Source organism: Hypanus sabinus, chromosome X1 (genome assembly GCF_030144855.1).
Source record: "Hypanus sabinus isolate sHypSab1 chromosome X1, sHypSab1.hap1, whole genome shotgun sequence".
Lineage (NCBI taxonomy): Eukaryota > Metazoa > Chordata > Chondrichthyes > Myliobatiformes > Dasyatidae > Hypanus > Hypanus sabinus.
Genome location: NC_082738.1, coordinates 21,595,524 through 21,613,051, shown reverse-complemented (window position 1 = coordinate 21,613,051; position 17,528 = coordinate 21,595,524). Strand labels below are relative to the sequence as shown.

The 17,528-nt window shown below is 40.8% G+C and overlaps 1 protein-coding gene across 11 annotated transcripts in view; it reads left to right on the top strand.

The window, feature by feature from the left end:
* The window catches only part of LOC132384676 (sodium channel protein type 8 subunit alpha-like), a 231,184-nt gene that overhangs the window by 26,472 nt on the left and 187,184 nt on the right, over positions 1 to 17,528 (top strand). The gene's annotated exons all lie outside the window — the stretch shown is intronic.

Here is a 17,528-nt window from a genome sequence, read left to right as displayed (position 1 = left end):
TTTATTGCTCTTGCCATTTTCTAACTCCAGCTTGATTTGATTTATACAGCTTTACTTCCATTCTTTAAAACTAAAATCACCTGTTTGCCATTATGAGTCAAATGTCACAGCAGTGTTCACGTTGGTCAGTCTGGAGAGCTTGTCTACGAGGCTGTATGGGTGGATTTGACAAATAAGAAATGGGTGACCACATTATTGGGATTATATTAAAGCCCACAGCAGTCAGCAGGATTTAGAAGAGCAAATTTATAGAGGGATCGCAGACAGTTGTAAGAAACAAGGTTGTTATAGTAGGTGATTTTTAACTTTCTACATTGACTGGGACTCCCAATCTGTAAAAGGGCTGGATGGGATAGAGTTTGCCAAGTGTGTTCAGGAAAGTTTCCTTGATCAATACAAAGAGGTTCCAACTAGAGTGAGTATGATACTGGATCTCCGATTAGGGAATGAGACTGAGCAGATGACAAGAAGTGTGTGTAGAAATGCTTTGGATCTAGTGATCATAATGCATTAGTGTCAAGGTAATTGTGGAGAAGAATAGTTCTGGTAGAGATTCTAAATTGGAGAAAAGGCCAATTTTGATCATTTCAGAAGGTATCTGGCAAGTGTGGATTGGGACAGCTTATTTTCTGGCAAAGCTGGGGAGGTTTTCCAAAGTGAATTTTTGAGAGTACAGCATTTGTTTATTCCTATCAGAATAAGAGACAAGGATAACAGGTTTGGGGAATCCTGGTTAAGAAAAAGATTATGCATAGCAGTACAGTAGCAAAGAACAAATGAGGTACTTGAGTATAGGAAATGCCAAAGAATACTTCAGAGATAAATCAGGAGAGTTAAAAGAAGGCATGAGCTTGCTCTAGCAGACAAGGTGGAGGAGAATCGAGGCTTCTCCAGGTATATTAAAAGCAAAGGGATAGCAAGGGACAAAATTGGTCCCCTGGAAGATCAGAGTGGTGATCATTTATGCATGAATCTGAAAGCGATGGAGGAGATCTTAAATATTTTTTGGCATCTGTACTTAGGAGATGGGCAGAGAGTCTGTTGAATTGAGGCACAGCAACAGTGAGGTCATGTGTTATTCTTGTGGGATAGCTTATTTCCTGGCTTGGGGGGTGCAGAGATGGGTCACCCTGCTTGGCAGGTGAGACTTATGCCTGTGAAACAATCTCGGGTTCTGTGGTCTCCTCCGTGGTGTTTCTTGGAGTTGACTCTGGGACTGCAGAACGTGGTTCTGACATTTCTGAATACCTTTCTTCTCAAACAATTGACTCTGCCAGGGCAATGCAGGCCAGTCTCAGGAATGGAGAGGTGCTGGTCTTGGCATCTTCTGGACATGTTGGCATCCCAAACAGTGCATGGCAAGCATGGCAAGCTGCTCAATCTGCTGATCTATCCCAGGCCACCAGACAAAGCTTCGAACCAGCGTTGTCATTTTGACCATGCCTAGATGATTAGCACATAGCTCCTCCAACACTTTAGCTCTCAGCTTGAATAGTGCAATAACTCCCAATCTCCACACAAGGCAACCCCTGTCAAGAGCAAGGTCATCCTGGCACTGGTAAAAATGGGGAAATGGAATTTCTGCTGCATGTTCCAGCCATTTTGTGTGGCCATGTAGACCTGAGACAGTGTGGGGTCTTTTCTGGTTTCCCTTTGGATCATCTCTGCTGTAATAGGGAGACTTTCAATTTGCCTTGGGGAGAATACATCAAGAGGACTGCCCTCTTTTGTAAATTTTTCAGATATTTCTTTATCCAAGGATAAACAGGACAATTCATCAGCATTCCCATGGTTAATTGTCCTCTTGACTTCAATCATGTACTTGTATCTACCAAAAAACGGAGCCCATCTCTGCATTTGTGCTGCTGCTGTCGCGAAGCACCTTTTTGTGGATTGAAAATGGACACTAGTGGTTGATGATCAGTAATGAGGGTAAACTCTCTTCTGTACAAGTACTGACTGAAACATTTTACATCCCAAACCAGGCTCAAGGACTCTGTCAATCTGTGCATAATTTTTCTCTACTGCAGTATTTTAAGGGAACGTGATGCAAAGGCTGTTGGGCATTCACTTCCATCACTCATAATGTGACATGACTGCACTATACTCTAAGGCAAGGCATTACAGGCAAATTTCACTGGACAATGTGGATCATAATGTGTGAGTACAGTCTGATGTCACAACTTCCTTTGTCTTTTGGAAAGCCACCTCATACTGCTTTGTCCACTGCCTTTTCTTCCTCATCTGAAGGAATGAGTTCAAGGGGTGGAGCACAGTAGACAAAGCTTGGCAGGAATTTCTGGTAATTGACAAATCCTGAAATGGACCATAACTGTGACACATCCTTTGGCCTTGAGGCATCCACCAGTGATTGAATTCTCTCAGCACACTTCTGTAATCTTTGTGCGTCAATGATGTGACCACAATTAGTGGTGATTGTTGCATTTTGTTGCATTGTGCTCTGAGCTGATAATAGTCTAATCTTTTTAACACCGTCTTGAGATATTGGAGATGTTCCTTGAATTCCTTATTGGTAATAATGATGTCATCCAGATAACACTGTGCTTGGGCAGCCTTGTAGCACCTGGTCCATAGCTTTGTTAGATTGCATAAGCAGATGCTAACCATAAGTAACCCTACTGGAGTGATAAAACCCTTTGTGAGTGTTTATGATGAGAAACACTTTGGGCTCATCTTCCATCTCCATCTATAGGTAGGCCTCAGCTAAGTCCACTTTACTGAAGTGTTTCCCTTCAGAAAGGTTTACAAAGATATTCTTTTTCCTGGACAGAGGATATTGATCTACTTTCAGTACTGAGTTGATGGTGACCTTAAAATCATCATAGTTCCTGACAGACCCATTCTTCTTGGCTACTGGGATCACTCACATTGCCCATAGGGTTCATTCAACCTTTGCAAAGAATTCCTTCGGCTTCCTTGTGATCCAGCTTACAGGATACCTCATCACAGATGGTATAAGGAACAGGATTGGCTTGTAAAACTTCATTGTGGCATTTTCATTTAATCCTCTTTTACCCTTGATATGTTTGAGTTTTCCCAGTGCCATCCTTGAACATTACTGTGGCATCGCCCAGTACCTTTCTTAATTCACTTTCAGCTGAATCTATTGAAGGGGATGTGGCATGCAAATTGTGGATAGATCTTCAATCAAGTTATAGTTGTCTTAGCCAATCATGGCTCCACAATGCTGGCCCTTCTGCTTTTGCCTCGTACAAGCCCAATGTGGTTTCCTGGTTGTTGTGTTTCACTGTTACAAATGTCATTCCCACAGGAGTTATCTTTTCTCCAGTATAAGTTCTTAGTTGGATATCTGTAGGTTTCAGTTCAGTATCTTTGAAATGCTGTTCAAACTCATTTTGTGGAATGACTGACACAGCAGAGCCCATGTCCAATTCCATTTTAACTATTTTTCCATTACTTGTTGTGTAAACTCTATTGCTTGTCTCCTGTTAGTTTTCACACTGTAAATCTCAAGGCTGTTCAATGCAGTCCTTCATCACTTATAAGGTTTTTCATCAACAACATGCAGATTAATACTCTTTTTGAAACTTCAACTGACTTTTTATCCTTTTCTCTTCCCTGTGCAGTCCATTTATTTTTGTCTGCCCAACATGCTCTTTATATGTGTCCTCCTTTGTTACATTTTCTGCAAGTTTTGCCTTTAAACCTGCATTTCTCTGGTGTATGTGAGCCCCTGCCACAATGGTAACACAATCTGTTTAGCCAGGCACGTTTCCATTTAGATGTTGCAATTTTGTCTACACTCACTTTTATCCCTGACTGCAACTCAGTTGCATCTTTGGCTGCTGTTTCTATTGACACAGCAATTTCAACTGCTCTTTTAAAATGTGATTTGTGATCAGTTAGGAGCCTTTTTTTGTATACTTTCTTATTAGATTTCACAAACTAAATGATCTTACAGTGTATCATTCACTCCATCACTGAACTGACAATGCTTCGACAATCTCTTCAATTCAGCCACATATGTTGAAGATGACTCTCTTTTCCTTTTGATTCTGCTTTTGAAACCTAAACTGTTCTGCAATCAACAATGGTTTTGGTTCTAAATGTTCCTGTGTTACGTTCATGATATCAGCAAAACTCATTTTGGCTAGTTTGGTTTGAGCAATTAAACTTCTAAGCAAACTGTATGCTCTTTCACCAATTGTACTCAGCAAAATTGACACTCATTTTTCATTGGCTATTCCATTTGCTTCAAATACTGTTCAATTTGTTCAGTATACATGATCCAGTTATGTGTTATGCAAATGAATGTCTGTCTTTCCAATGTAGCCAGCCATTTCTGCTTTTTAAAAATCACCCAGTACTCACTGCTTATGACTCATGAATTTCATCCATTCTTTGTTTTTTTTTAAATAAAATTCAACCATCTCACTCCCCTTGCAAAGAAAACGTTTTGCACTTTAACAGCTAGGTAGTTGTCTCAGGTTATTTTTAAAACTTGTCACTGTTATGTTTTGTAACTCTAGAAAATAATTGAAAGAAAGTCATGGGAGCCTGGGAAAACGTATCCACACAGATTCTCTTTAGTGAGGCATCATTATGATGTGGTGATGTAATGACATATGTCATTCATATACTTCATGCATGTAACCCATAATGAATTATGTGAACAACAAATAACGAATTGTGTAAGCAACAAAGAATGCTTAATCAAATAATATATATTACTGAAATAAATTAATACACAACAGTGTTCACTTTGGACCTTGTGGGAGGCTAATACAGGAATTGCAGGACCCCTAGCAGAAGTAATTAAAACATCCCTAGTCACAGGTGAGGTGCCGGAGGATTGGAAGTTGGTGAATGTTGTTCCCTTGTTTAAGAAAGGCTCTCAGAATAAGCCAGTAGATCATAAGCTAGTGAACCTATAAATTATTGGAAGGTGTTCTAAGTGACCGTATATATCAAGTATTTGGATAGACATGGACTGATTAGGAATAGTCAACATAGCTTTGTGTGTGGAAGGTCATGTCTAACCAATCTTAAGAGTTTTCCAGGAAATTACCAGGAAAGTTGATAAAAGGCAATGCAGTGGATGTTGTCTACATGAACTTTAGCAATACCTTTGATAAGGTCCTGCACGAAAGGCTGGTCAAGAAGTTTCAGTCACCTGGCATTCAGGATGAGGTAGTAAATTGGATTTGCCATTGGCTTTATGGGAGAGGCTAGAGAGTGGTCGTAGATGGTTGCCTCTCTCACCGGAGGCCTGTGACTAGTGGTGTGCCACTGGGATTGCTGCTGGCTCCATTGTTTTTCGTCATCCACATCAATGATCTGGATGGTCACATGATCAACTGGATCAGCATATTTGTGGATGACACCAAGATTGGGGGTGAACAGCAAGGAAAGTTATCAAAGCTTGCAGCAGGATCTGGATCAGCTGGAAAAATGGGCTGTAAGGTGGAAGATGGAACTTAATGCAGACAAGTGCGAGATGTTGCACTTTGGGAGGACATACCAGGGTAGGTCTTACACCGTGAACAGTAGGGCACCGAGGAGTGAGGTAGAACAGAGGGATCTATAATTCATAACTCATTGAAGATGGAGTCACGGGTAGACAGGGTCGTAAAGAAAGTTTTTGGCACATTGGCCTTCATAGATCAACGTATTGAGTACAGGAGCTGGGATGTTATGCAGAAGTTGTATAAGACATTAATGAGTCCTAATTGGAGTATTGTATGGTAATTCTGGTCACCTGCTTGCAGAAAAGATGCAGGTAAGTAAGATCGAAAAAACGCAGAGAAAATTTACGAGGATATTGCCAGGCCTTGAGGATCTGAGTTTCAGGGAAATGTTGGATAGGTTCGAGCTTTATTCCCTTGAACATAGGAGAATGAAGGGAGATTTAATAGAGATATGCAAAATTATGAGGGGGTATAGGTTAGGGTAAGTGCAAGCAGGCTTTTTCCAATAAGGTAGAGTGAGACTAGAAATGGAGGTCATGGATTAAGGGTGAAAAATGAAATGTTTAAGGGGGATATAAGGGAGAATTTCTTCACTCAGAGGATTGTGAGAGAGTGAAATGAGCTGCCAGTACAAGTGGTGCATACGAGCTCGATTTCAATGTTTAAGGGAAGTTTGGATAAGTACATAGATGGCAGGGGTATGGCGGGCAAGTCAATGGGACTAGGCAGACTAACGGTTTGGCACATGGTAGATGGGCCAAAGGGCCAGCTTCTCTGCTGTAGTGTTCTGTTACTATGACCTTTCTTTCTTTGCTAATTTTCCCATCTCTCCTACAAGTTAGATTGCCTGGCATATTTAATTCCCAGCTTTGGGCACTTTTCCAAACGTGTCTCTGTAATGGCTGTTAGATCGTACTGTTTTATTTCCATTTAAGCCATTAATTCACTACCTTGTCACAAAAGCTGCTTGCATTCGCATAAAGCGACTTCAGTTTTGTACAATTTTTTCTTGCACTGTCAGAAATTAGATGCGTACCTTCACTTTCACATCGTTCATCCCCTCCTGATACACCCTACTATCATGTTCCATTTTGTAACTCAACTTCCCTCCCCTGCCTAGCACAACCTGCCTGTCATCTTGCACCCCTCCTCAGTCCACCAAATGTCTGTCTCCTTTCTTACCACTTCCCTTCTCTTTATATTAGCCCTCTTGTCTTTTAGCTCTCAGTCCTGGTGAAGGGTTTCATTAGAAAGAAGAAGCATTGACAACTCTTTCTGCTGAATGCACTCGCCCACCTGCCCCGCGCAAATGTACCTAGCATCTGTAGTCTTTGTGTCTCTGTTGCAAGCCTGCATTATTGCTTTGTTCGATCTCTTCAAGTTTCCAAACTCCCCCTCAACTAGACAGATGAATTCTACTGTGCGTAATCTACCTCCTAGAACAAAGTATCGGGTAACCCTACCCCTCAATGTTCTATCGAGTTTGAATTATGGAAACTAGCTCATCACCTCAGAGTTCACGTTGCTTGAAGTGCAGACAGTGCAGATGTTGCTAAGACTGTCAGTAATTTCCATCAATTCCTATGTATTACAGATGCACCACAACACCTGCCCTGCATAGTCTCTTACTTGTGAACATTCAGGCTCCATTTTATTCATACACTTTAGCACTTTGCTTCTCTTTACAATGCTGCCCATTTAGAAAGAGCTCTCTTTTATTCTACTCTGAAATTTATTCAAATGTACTGTTGCAAAATTGTAGGGTGTTCAATGCTGATGACTCAGATTGCATTTGCAGGCAATAGAAAGCATGGATTTGGAGAATAAGTGAAAATGTAAAATCAGCTATGAGTTCTGCAATTGCTGGAAATCTTGAGCAACACACAAAATTCTAGAGGAACTCAACAGGCCAGGCAGCATCTATTGACTGTTAATTTCTGTTCGTTTTGAGCCAAGTCCCTTTATCAGGATTGGAAAGCAAGGGGGCAGATGCTCCATAGACATTGCCAGACCTGCTGAGTCCTCCCAGGTGAGGTGATACCTCACCTGTGAGTCTGTTGGGGTCATCAACCATATCCTGTACTCCTGTTGCGGCCTACTCTACATTGTTGAGACTGGATGTAGATTGGTGGACTGCTTTGTCAAGTGTGCACAACAGACAGGTTTTCCCAGTGGCCAACCATTTTAATTCCACTCTCCGTTCCATTCTGTTATGTTGGTCCATGGCCACCTCTACAGGTTGGAGGAGCAACACCTGATGTTCTGTCTGGACAGTCTCCAACCTGACGGCATGAGCATTGATTTCTCTAATTTCTGGTAGTTTATTCTCTGCTCCCCCTTCTCTCGTTTCACGTTTCCAATTTATCTTCCCTCTTACCCCTTCCCATGTCACCTGCCTTTCACTGCCCTCTGGTACCCTTCCTCCTCCTTTTTTTCCTATGGTCCACTCTCCTCTCCTATCAGATTCCACCTCTTCAGCCCTTTATCTTTTTCATCTATTACCTCCCAGTTTCTTACTTCATCCCCCCCCCCCACCACCCACCTACCTTCTCCCTCACGTGGTTTCACCTGTCACCTTCCTGTATGCACTACTTCCCCTCCTCTCCCACACTACCTTATTATGGCTTCTTGCACTTTGCTTTCTCGTTCTGATGAAGGGTTTTTGCCCAAAACTCCAGTGTTTGTTCCTTTCCATATTCCTCCAGCATTTGGTGTGCGTTGAATGAATTGAATGTTAAGGCAGAAGGATAGATTTTGTGCAGACCAGTAAGCATGCTTTCTTAGAATGTGTAAGGGAAGAATTGAAAGAACTGGAGGCCTAAATTTAAGTTACACTCATAATACGGTGGTTGTTGTCAAGACATGATTGCAAGGTGGTCAGCAGTGAGAAATGAAGTCTGCAGTAAAGATTAGGCAGAGGATCAGAGTATCTTAAAGACCAAGAACTAAATGATATAATGTTTATAGGGCAATACAGCATGAAAACGGGGCCTTTGGCTAAGTATGTCCATGCTGACCAGGATGCTTACCTGAGCTGATCTCATTTGCCTTTGACCCAAAACCCACAATCTCTGTTGTCCATGTACCTATCTAAATGTATTTTAAACACTGTGATTGCACCTTCCTCTGTCCATGTCCTAACCACCGTCTTGTGTGGAAAAGCTTACACCTCAAGTTCTCTCTAAATCTTTTCTCTCTCAGTTGAAATCCATACCTTCTATGTTTAGGTTGCCACAGCTCTGGGGGAGAAAGACTACGGCAGGTAGTGGAGACTTGGTAGGAATAAGAAATAGAAAGTGGCTTACCACTTTAGTGAGTGGTAAAATGCAAGTTATAATGTGGAAAGGGCAGGGTAGTTAAAATTGAATATTTTAACTTTTGCATGCATTGGAACAAGGCTTATTTCTTTGGGATCATTTCCTGCAATAAATTCTATAAACATTGAAAGAGGAAACCATATTGGTTTATTAATGAGCTGGATTAACCGTAAAATGCATTGAGGAAGCCACAGTGATTAATACATCGTTTAACAGGGCCAGCGATCACTGATCAGGGTTCGATTCCTGATGCTGTTTGTAAGGAGCTTGTATGTTCTCTCTATGACCATGTATGTGGCTTTCTCGGACTGTAGTCATTGACTCAAAATGATGCATTTCACTGTATGCTTCGATGGACATGTGAATAAATAAAGCTCATCATTCTGTATTGGCTAGAAAGGGAGAAATACAAAATGGCTAACATTCTAGATGCAGATAAATTTGACTTTTGATTGAAGAAATAGACAGTAAACTGGACAAAAATCATTGGTATCCAAAAATAGAGAGTACTGAGGTGTTTTGGAAAAATACTAATACAGATTTCCTCTATCTCCTCATAACATGTGGTCTAATTACCAGAAAAACTGTGGCTGATGAACCAAGCTAAAAGATGATAGTATATGGGATGAGAAGGTCAGAATCTAGCACTGATTGTGGTGACTGGGTGAGATGCTAAGAACAGTAAAGGCAACAAAATTTCAGGATCTGCAAGGAAGTGTACAAGGCTATAAAAATCAACACAAAATTGTAGATTGTGTAATGGCCACTAGGAAGCCACTTAGCAAACTGTGTCCATGCTGGGCAGAGGAAAAAAAAGCCTCTTGTGTTGATCCTACCTCCCCAGTTTTTAGTCTGGAGTTTATGGTTGTTACTTTGAAATCCTCGCATTTAACGAGTACCTCCCTGCAGCAGCCTTTCAGGCAGTGCATTTCAAACCCTGAATCCCCTGCTATTTTTTGCCAGATATTTAATTCTGTCTCTTATTTGTTGAACCCTCTATAGATCATTCTTTTTTTTTCCCCACTGTGTAGACCTCAAATCTCCCCACAACATTTGTTGCAATGTTAATGACCTCAGCCCAACCAATCTTTTATAACTAAGCAAGCAGTGATTTAGTAGTAGGAACCTGAGGGGCAACTTTTTCACCAGGAAAATGGTCAGTACATGGAATGAGTTGTTAGAAAAAGTGGTTGAGGCATTTAAAGGACTTGGACAAGTACATGGATAGGAAAGATTTAGAGGGGTATGAGACTAGCTTGGATGGACACTTTGGTTGACGGGAGCCAGTTGGGATTAAAGGTCTGTTTCCATGTTATGATTCTGAGTCTGGTAACTACAGTAGTGAACAGGACCATGTGTGGATGTAATGTCAAATTCCTCATCGAGACTTCACTAAATTTGAAGCTCATGGGGTTGAAGGCAAACTTTTGACAAAGTTAGCTGACGGCAAAAGACAAAAAAATTGTGAAGTATTCTAACTAGCAAGGTGGGAACCGTGATGCCCTGCAAGGACCTGGGTTTGGGACAGAGCTATTCACCACACCATAAGCATGACTTGGATTTGTGGCTTTGGAAAACTTGAATAATGGGATTTGGAGATGCAAGGATTAATAACATTTATTAATAAAGACCAGCAATCAAGCAGTGTGGATGGAAACATGATATAATGAAAATAGATATTGACTGAGGAGAATTATAGCAAATGGATTTCAACGTAAGCAAGTGTGATGTCATCTTCTTTGGGGCTAAATAGTATTGAGCAAAGTACATGGAAATGGTGAAAAGTTAGGTGATCCAGAGAGATTTGAGGTTTTGTGTACATCAAAATGTCATGAACGGATGTAGAAAGTATTCAAAAAGACTAGTTGTTTACTGGCCTTTAGGGGTAAAGGATTGTTATATAACAAGGACAGCAGTTATATTTTCGTTGTAACATTGGACCACAGCCGCAGTACAATGAGCAGATCTGGGAAGGAAAGACTGACTTTGGAGGCTGTAAGTTTACCAAAATGATCCCTTATCTCCAAAGGTTGAATTGCATGTGGAGCTGACATAAAATAGGAGAGTGTTCCCTGAAATTTTCCTTTTGTTGGTTTTGAACTTTGTCGCGTGAGTTTGACTGAAAATTTCCAAGATATTTTGATGGGCTAAATGGAGAGAAGGTATAGGCCTCTGTTAGTCTCAATAGACCATGGATTTGTGTCTTGGAAAGTTTCCAGGGTGCAGGCCTGGGCAGGGTTTATTTTTATGGACGACTGGCAGTTGCCCAAGCTGCAAGTCTCCCCTCTCCACACCACCGATGTTGTCCAAGGGAAGGGCATTAAGGAGAGAAGGTATAAGACCCAGGAAGACTGTAAAATGTCTTTCACAAGTGAACTTCGAAAAGCATTCTGCAGACAAGGTGATGGCAATTTGTAACTCCTGCTAATTCTCAATTGATGTTGGGTCAATTGTCCCTTTCACATCTGAGTAATAAAACATTGCTAATGAAAGGGCTACAAGGGAAAAGCAAGTGTACGTCATTTGGTCAGTATCAATCATAATTCTATTGAATGCTGGAGCAGGCTCAGTGCCAAGTAGAATTTATGTTAAATAGTCTGGTGTTTCTTGCTGCCCATTACCATGAAATTCTAATGTAAGCTCAGGGTATTGTGAAACTATTTTTGGTTGTTTTCCTTTGGTTGTGGTTTGGGGTCAGTTGTAACAAATCAGAAGCTACTATTTAAAAAAGAAATGTGCTGGTTACCTTCCACTGCTTAGAATCTGCTCAAGAGGTCAGCCATAGGTTAGGATGTATGGGTAGGTGAGTGATCTAGAACTTTTTTGTGTGTGGGTGTTGGAGAGAGTAGGTATGGATGTATCATGGGCTGATGTTGCAGGAAGTGGAGATGGAGGGAATGATAATGCTCTGGCATTGGCATGTTTGGGGAGGGGTTTGGAGGGGGGAGCAGTTCGCATTCCAAATATCATGGATAATGAAGAAAAGTAATAGCATTGGGGAAGTCATAGAGGAGGGAGACATTAGGATCAAAGGCCAGGAAATTGATTGACGAGAGAGGAGATCACTGGGCATTATGGAATGCAGATTTGGGTGCTGGAGGCTGCCTCGAGATGGAGCTTGGAGCTTAGTTTAGCAGCAAGTTTAATGAGTGGTTGAAAACAAAATTCCAGGAAGTATTTGACCTGTCTGAAAGCTTCCTAGATCAGCCTTCAGGAATAAGAACTCAGTATCCTGGGATTGCTCTGTCTCGAGCCAGTGTGGTCTAATTTACCCCTCCCCTGCAGACCTCCAAAAGAGGAATGCTTGGGGAATAATGTCATCCCATTCAATTTGAGCAGAAATTGCATGCCCCCCCCCAAGTGTTTATTTTTCCCAATTATTACAAAATCACTTGGAAGTGATTGTTACAATTCTTGCTTTAACTGTTTGCCTTTGGCTTCTGAACGTGCAACGGCTCAAATTAAAAATTCTAATTGTTTAATTCCCTTCCCCATGGGGTGGCACGGTAACACAGTGGTTAGCATAACACCTTTCAGTACCAGTGACCTGGGTTCAATTCCTGCTGCTATCTGTCAGGAGTTTGTACGTTCTCCTAGTGACTGTGTGGGTTTCCTCTGGGTGCTCCGGTTTCCTCCCACAGTCCAAAGACGTACTGGTTGCTAGGTTGATTACTCATTGTCAATTCTCCTCTGATTTGGCTGGAGTTATATCAGGGTTGCTAAGCAGCGTGGCTCAAAGGGCTGGAAGGGCCAATTGTGCACTGTTTCTCAATAAATAAATAAATCTCCACCTACCTTTATAATCCTGTGAACTCCATAGTCTTCCTTCATCACCCCTTCATTCTCCTCCTGTTCCCATAATCACTATTTATGCCTGAAGCTGCCTAGGTTCTGTTGTGTGGAATTCCCTGGCTAAATACAATCACTAAAAGCTCGCCTAATGGCCCAAGCTCTTGGATCATTTGGCCAAGCTTTTGTTTCATTCTGCCTAGGGAAAGCAGTAGAGGCTACCTCATTAATCTATCTGTGTCTTAAATATATTTAATGTATAACAGGGGAATTAAGGGTCATGGGGAAAAGACAAGTAGGTGGAGCTGAGTCCATGGCCTTCAGTCTGATCTACTGAACAGTAGAGCAGGCTCGACAGGCCACAAGGCCTACTCTTGCTCCTTTTTTTTATGTTCTCATCTCAGCAGTTAGGCATTTTGATTTATTTTTGCAGCTTGTGTTCCATCTACAAAGCTTTCTATATATACTGTAAGTTGCTGCTTTATTGAAGGGCATAAAGGTCTTTGAAGGATTTGTGAACTTCCGTCAAACATCCTTCAGTCTTAACGAGATGTGCTTCTGGCAGTTCTGGAATGAACCAATGCAAAATGCCTAAAATTTGTTTGTTCAAACAATGGGTGGTGGAACGTTACTTGTTCTAGTTCACTAAAATGACTGTCGTTTTGTGGGTCAAATAAACTGTTAGTGCTAAATGTGCAATGTCTTGATTCTTTACAATGTGCAAATATTCTAGCCGAGTAGAATCTTCAGTTCAGCAAATGATTTTAGATGGGCATAATTTGGCTGATACTGTCCTTGCCAGTTTTTGGTATGGTAGCATATTCTCCATCACTTAATTATCAGGTGCTCAAGTGGCTTGTATCTAAGCCTAAATAGCATGTGTATGCACATTTCATCAAATCTGTCAGTAGCACTCGGAATGAAGAGGTAGCCATTACAATTCTCTCCTACCCTACATTTCTACTAATTTTTTGATAATTCAAGAGAGCTTGTATTACGATGGGGTCAGTGTAACTTGGTAATCTATTTAAAGTCTACAATATCTCATTGAGAAGGCTTGCATTGGTTAACTGCCCATTTTATGTTACATACTGGCTTTGCAGGTCAAGAATAACTTGATTTTCTTGGAGTTTAAACTTTGTGGGGGGGGGGGAATGTACATTTTAAGGGAAATGGTGAAGGTTAACCTGTTTTGTATCTGGCAGTGCAAATGATATTTAAATCTTTGATCTAGAACAAGACTGGTAAGAGTTGACTCAGGTTGTCCTTGCTCCAGCTCCAGCTCTGTAATATGAAAGTGCAAGAAATTTCAAAGGAAACTGTAATGAGAATGACAGATTCTAGAAATGACATTGTACAGGTTGAATCCTACATATTAAATGGTGAGAACACATATTAAATGATGACCATTTACTTGCAATTTTTTTTTTGTTTTCTGTGTACTTGCATCTAATTTTCTGGCCACTTTCTTCAAAGGCGCATATGCTTGCTAGAGGCAGTCGAAGAAGTCGATCTGCCTTCATTTATTTGGCCTCCAGCACTGCTTGGCTGGTAGGTTTTACAGGTGAATGAAAGATTGTCACAGCTAAGCCGAATCCCATCCTAAATGTTCGGGCACAAGCACCTTACAGCACCTGCCGCTGGCAAATATTTGGGAGCAGAAATGGTGCTGAGGTCAGTATTGGCCCTACTGTTCTGCTCCACTGTGTCTACAGACAACGGGGAATCCGGGATCATCTGGTTATTTGGCTTAGTAAAGTGATGAGCAATACACTTGCTGAAAGGTCAAAAATCTAATCATTTTCCCTCTACGCGCTCTCCAGATTTGGACTTTTTCCACTTTGAATTAATCTTTCTGTCGGAATGAAATCAGTCAGTAGCATCCTAGCTAAATTAAAGCTATGGATTCAAGCCCTGCTCTAGGTCTAGATTCACACTTTTATGCTGTGCAAAGGAAGTGCCATAGCGTCAGATGTTCCGCCATCTGTTGGATGAAACACTACTTGTTGTTCAGGTGAACATTAGCAAAGGGTATGTATAGGCTGTTATTCCTAAATGCTACGCAAAAGTCTGACATTGCAGGATTTGCTGAGCGCAAAAGTGTTGCTGATTTTACTTGTAGAATGCCAGTTGATGTAATTCGGCATTAATGGCATATGCGCTAAATTGCAGTATGAATGCAAAACTCTTTGCTTAAGTTTATGCCGTTGTCCTGCAATCATTGTGCATTGCCGTTTTCTTGTTCAAGTTTTTGCAGCCTGAAACCTGTGCTGCATCAAGTGTTTTGTCAAAGTGCCTTGCACATTCTGTACATGGTCCCATGTTGTGGAATGGCTGTTGATGCAAGAGCCTGAATCCCATATGAGGCCCTCTATTAGTCAGGATTAGTCAGCTGTCTACATGATGCGCAAGCTAGGGCAGTACGATATGTTGCCCACATGGCAGGCTCCCCCTGATAAATCCAGAGGCTGATGCATTCTGGCACTAGGAGTGTTGCAGGAGTCACCAGTCAGTGTTGAACTCAGTGTAGGTCTGCCTAAGCAACTCCAGTTCCAGAGCTTTCCTCGGAGAACTCTCCTGAAGCCTTCCCCATGAGGAAGGCAGCGGAGGTTTGAGATCAGAGTTTTTCTTCTCCCAGATGAGCTGGAACCACAGCTGATGAGCCCCATCTGCCTGAAGCGACTGGTTTTTCAAGCGCCAATAACCTGTCTTTGCTCCTTCTTCTGTCAGTAGAAACGGTTCCATTGGGCTTAGGAGCTAAGCCACACCTGAAGGCCAGGAGGTGGACTTGGTTGTCAGCGGCTATTTGAGAAGCATGCTATTTGGAGCAGTTAATAGGTAGTGGGAGCTTATCCCCACTACCAAGCCCTAGCTATGACAACTCTTAGGAACTGCTTCCCATAATCCTAAAAATTCTGATTTGTTGGAATAACATACGTGAAGCATACTTTGATGAATTTGAGCTCAGGTGCCTTACGTTGAGATAATGAATTTGGAAGTAAAAGGAGGGAAGGTGTTAATAAGTGCAGTTCTTTGGTTTGTATTTTGAAAGCTGGTAGGTAGTAGGGGATGGGAAACTCAGTCATACAGAGTTATACAGTTTTCAGTGAAGGTTATGTCTTGGGTCTTGGTGAAAGAAATTTTGTTTTAAAATCAAATGGTGACATTTAATGATCCAAGAATTAGAACATACAGGTCAAAGGAGATTTGCCTATTAAAGCAAAAGATATTCTTGAAAGGATCCTGTTGCAATATTATATGATGTGTTAATGTTTGTCATTTTATTAGTTGACGTTGCATATAGTTTCTACATTTTGATCTGTTTATCTTTTTGCTGAGATTTTCTTTTTGTGACAGTACTTCAGATATTGTAAAGGCTAATTTTACTCGGGGATCTAATTTTTTTTCAGTGATATTTTAAATGTTCTATTAACACATTCCTAATAGTGTATTATGACATTGGGACTCTAATTGGCCTGCCTTGGATTACAAATGTGTGCAAATAACACCCAAGTTTGAAATTACTTAGTAAGATGACTAAAATAGGGATATTCCTTTTGATCTGCTGGAACACCCACCAAAAGTTTGCTCTACTTTTGTTCTGTCATCTGTGTCAATAAGTGCAATCATAAACTTTATAAACAAACAGCATAGTGCCTCCATTTACCACTTCTACTTAGGAACAGTAACACCAAGATTCTGCTTTATTGGAAAGGAATTTGGTTGGCTCTTGGCTTGAGATCTGAAATTTATTTTTATGATAATATTGAAAACCTTACTGACGTAACTACACTTTGGGTGCAAGAGCTGGGTATTTGGATTGTACATGCAAAAATTCCACAGAATCCATTCAAAAACTGCAATTGGATAGGTAATAGTCCAATTCCCTAATTCCCTAACATAGTCCATGTGATACTTACCAGTACCAGATTGTTGTTTGGGGCAATGAAGCTGCTTTACCTCCCAACGAGTTGGCCATTTTGCTCATCCAAAAATTAAATAAAGCTCTGCGCATATGAGTCAATATGATATGCAAATGTCAAATGGTCGTCTTGCATATGCGCAAATGCAAAAATGGTTTGCACTGCCAATTTTCAATATTCAACAGTGGATGAAATACCCCTTAGTTTGGTGTGGTTCAAAATTGCTGGGTGACTAAACCCCAAAATAGGCAGTTCAAAGCTTGATGAGTGGTTACCCTGATCCACAGCCTCTAATTTCAAGGTAACTAAAGCAATGCACACAAAATATGTAAGTAATTATGTTGAACTACTTTAATTGCTTGTATTTTAATGAAATACTTTTCAATTGATAAAGGCTTCTGTGCAGATTACATTAAGGTTTTAAGACTAAGACTGTGGCTTCACTTCAAATTTCAAAATATTTCATATGACTTGCTTTCTTAATACTTAAAAATTAACAGTATAATGAGCTATTTCAAGCCACAAATATTTATCCATTCTGTGTATGCTATTTTTCCTCAATGTTTAAAGAAAAACTAATGATTGTATGTTTTCCAAAGTGACATGAAAGCACTTAATTCTCTTAATATCTTGGGATATGAACTGAGGTATTGCATCTGCAGTTAAAAATGGTTGATGATGCAGCAAATTTACAGGGTGGTAATGGGTATAGTATATTCCACACCACAAAAATACGTGACTTCACCTTAATCGCTGCACTCAAGTTATGGTCCCTTAGCTTAGCTGTTCTGGATATCTGAAATGCATTTTGAGGTTGCAGAGGGTCAAGGCTGTTTTTGGTCTGTTTGGTTTTGCATTCCTGGTGCTGACACTGTCTCCAGGTGAGATTTTTCACTCACTGGCACTTGCATGCTATGTCTAATTGATGTAAAAATATAACAAAATAAAAAAAATTACAGTGAGTGTATGAAAGCAAGCCTGTGCACCAAAATCATGTATAGAAGTGAAATTGAGCATTGGCTATTTGTCTGTGGAAATTAATCCTGCTC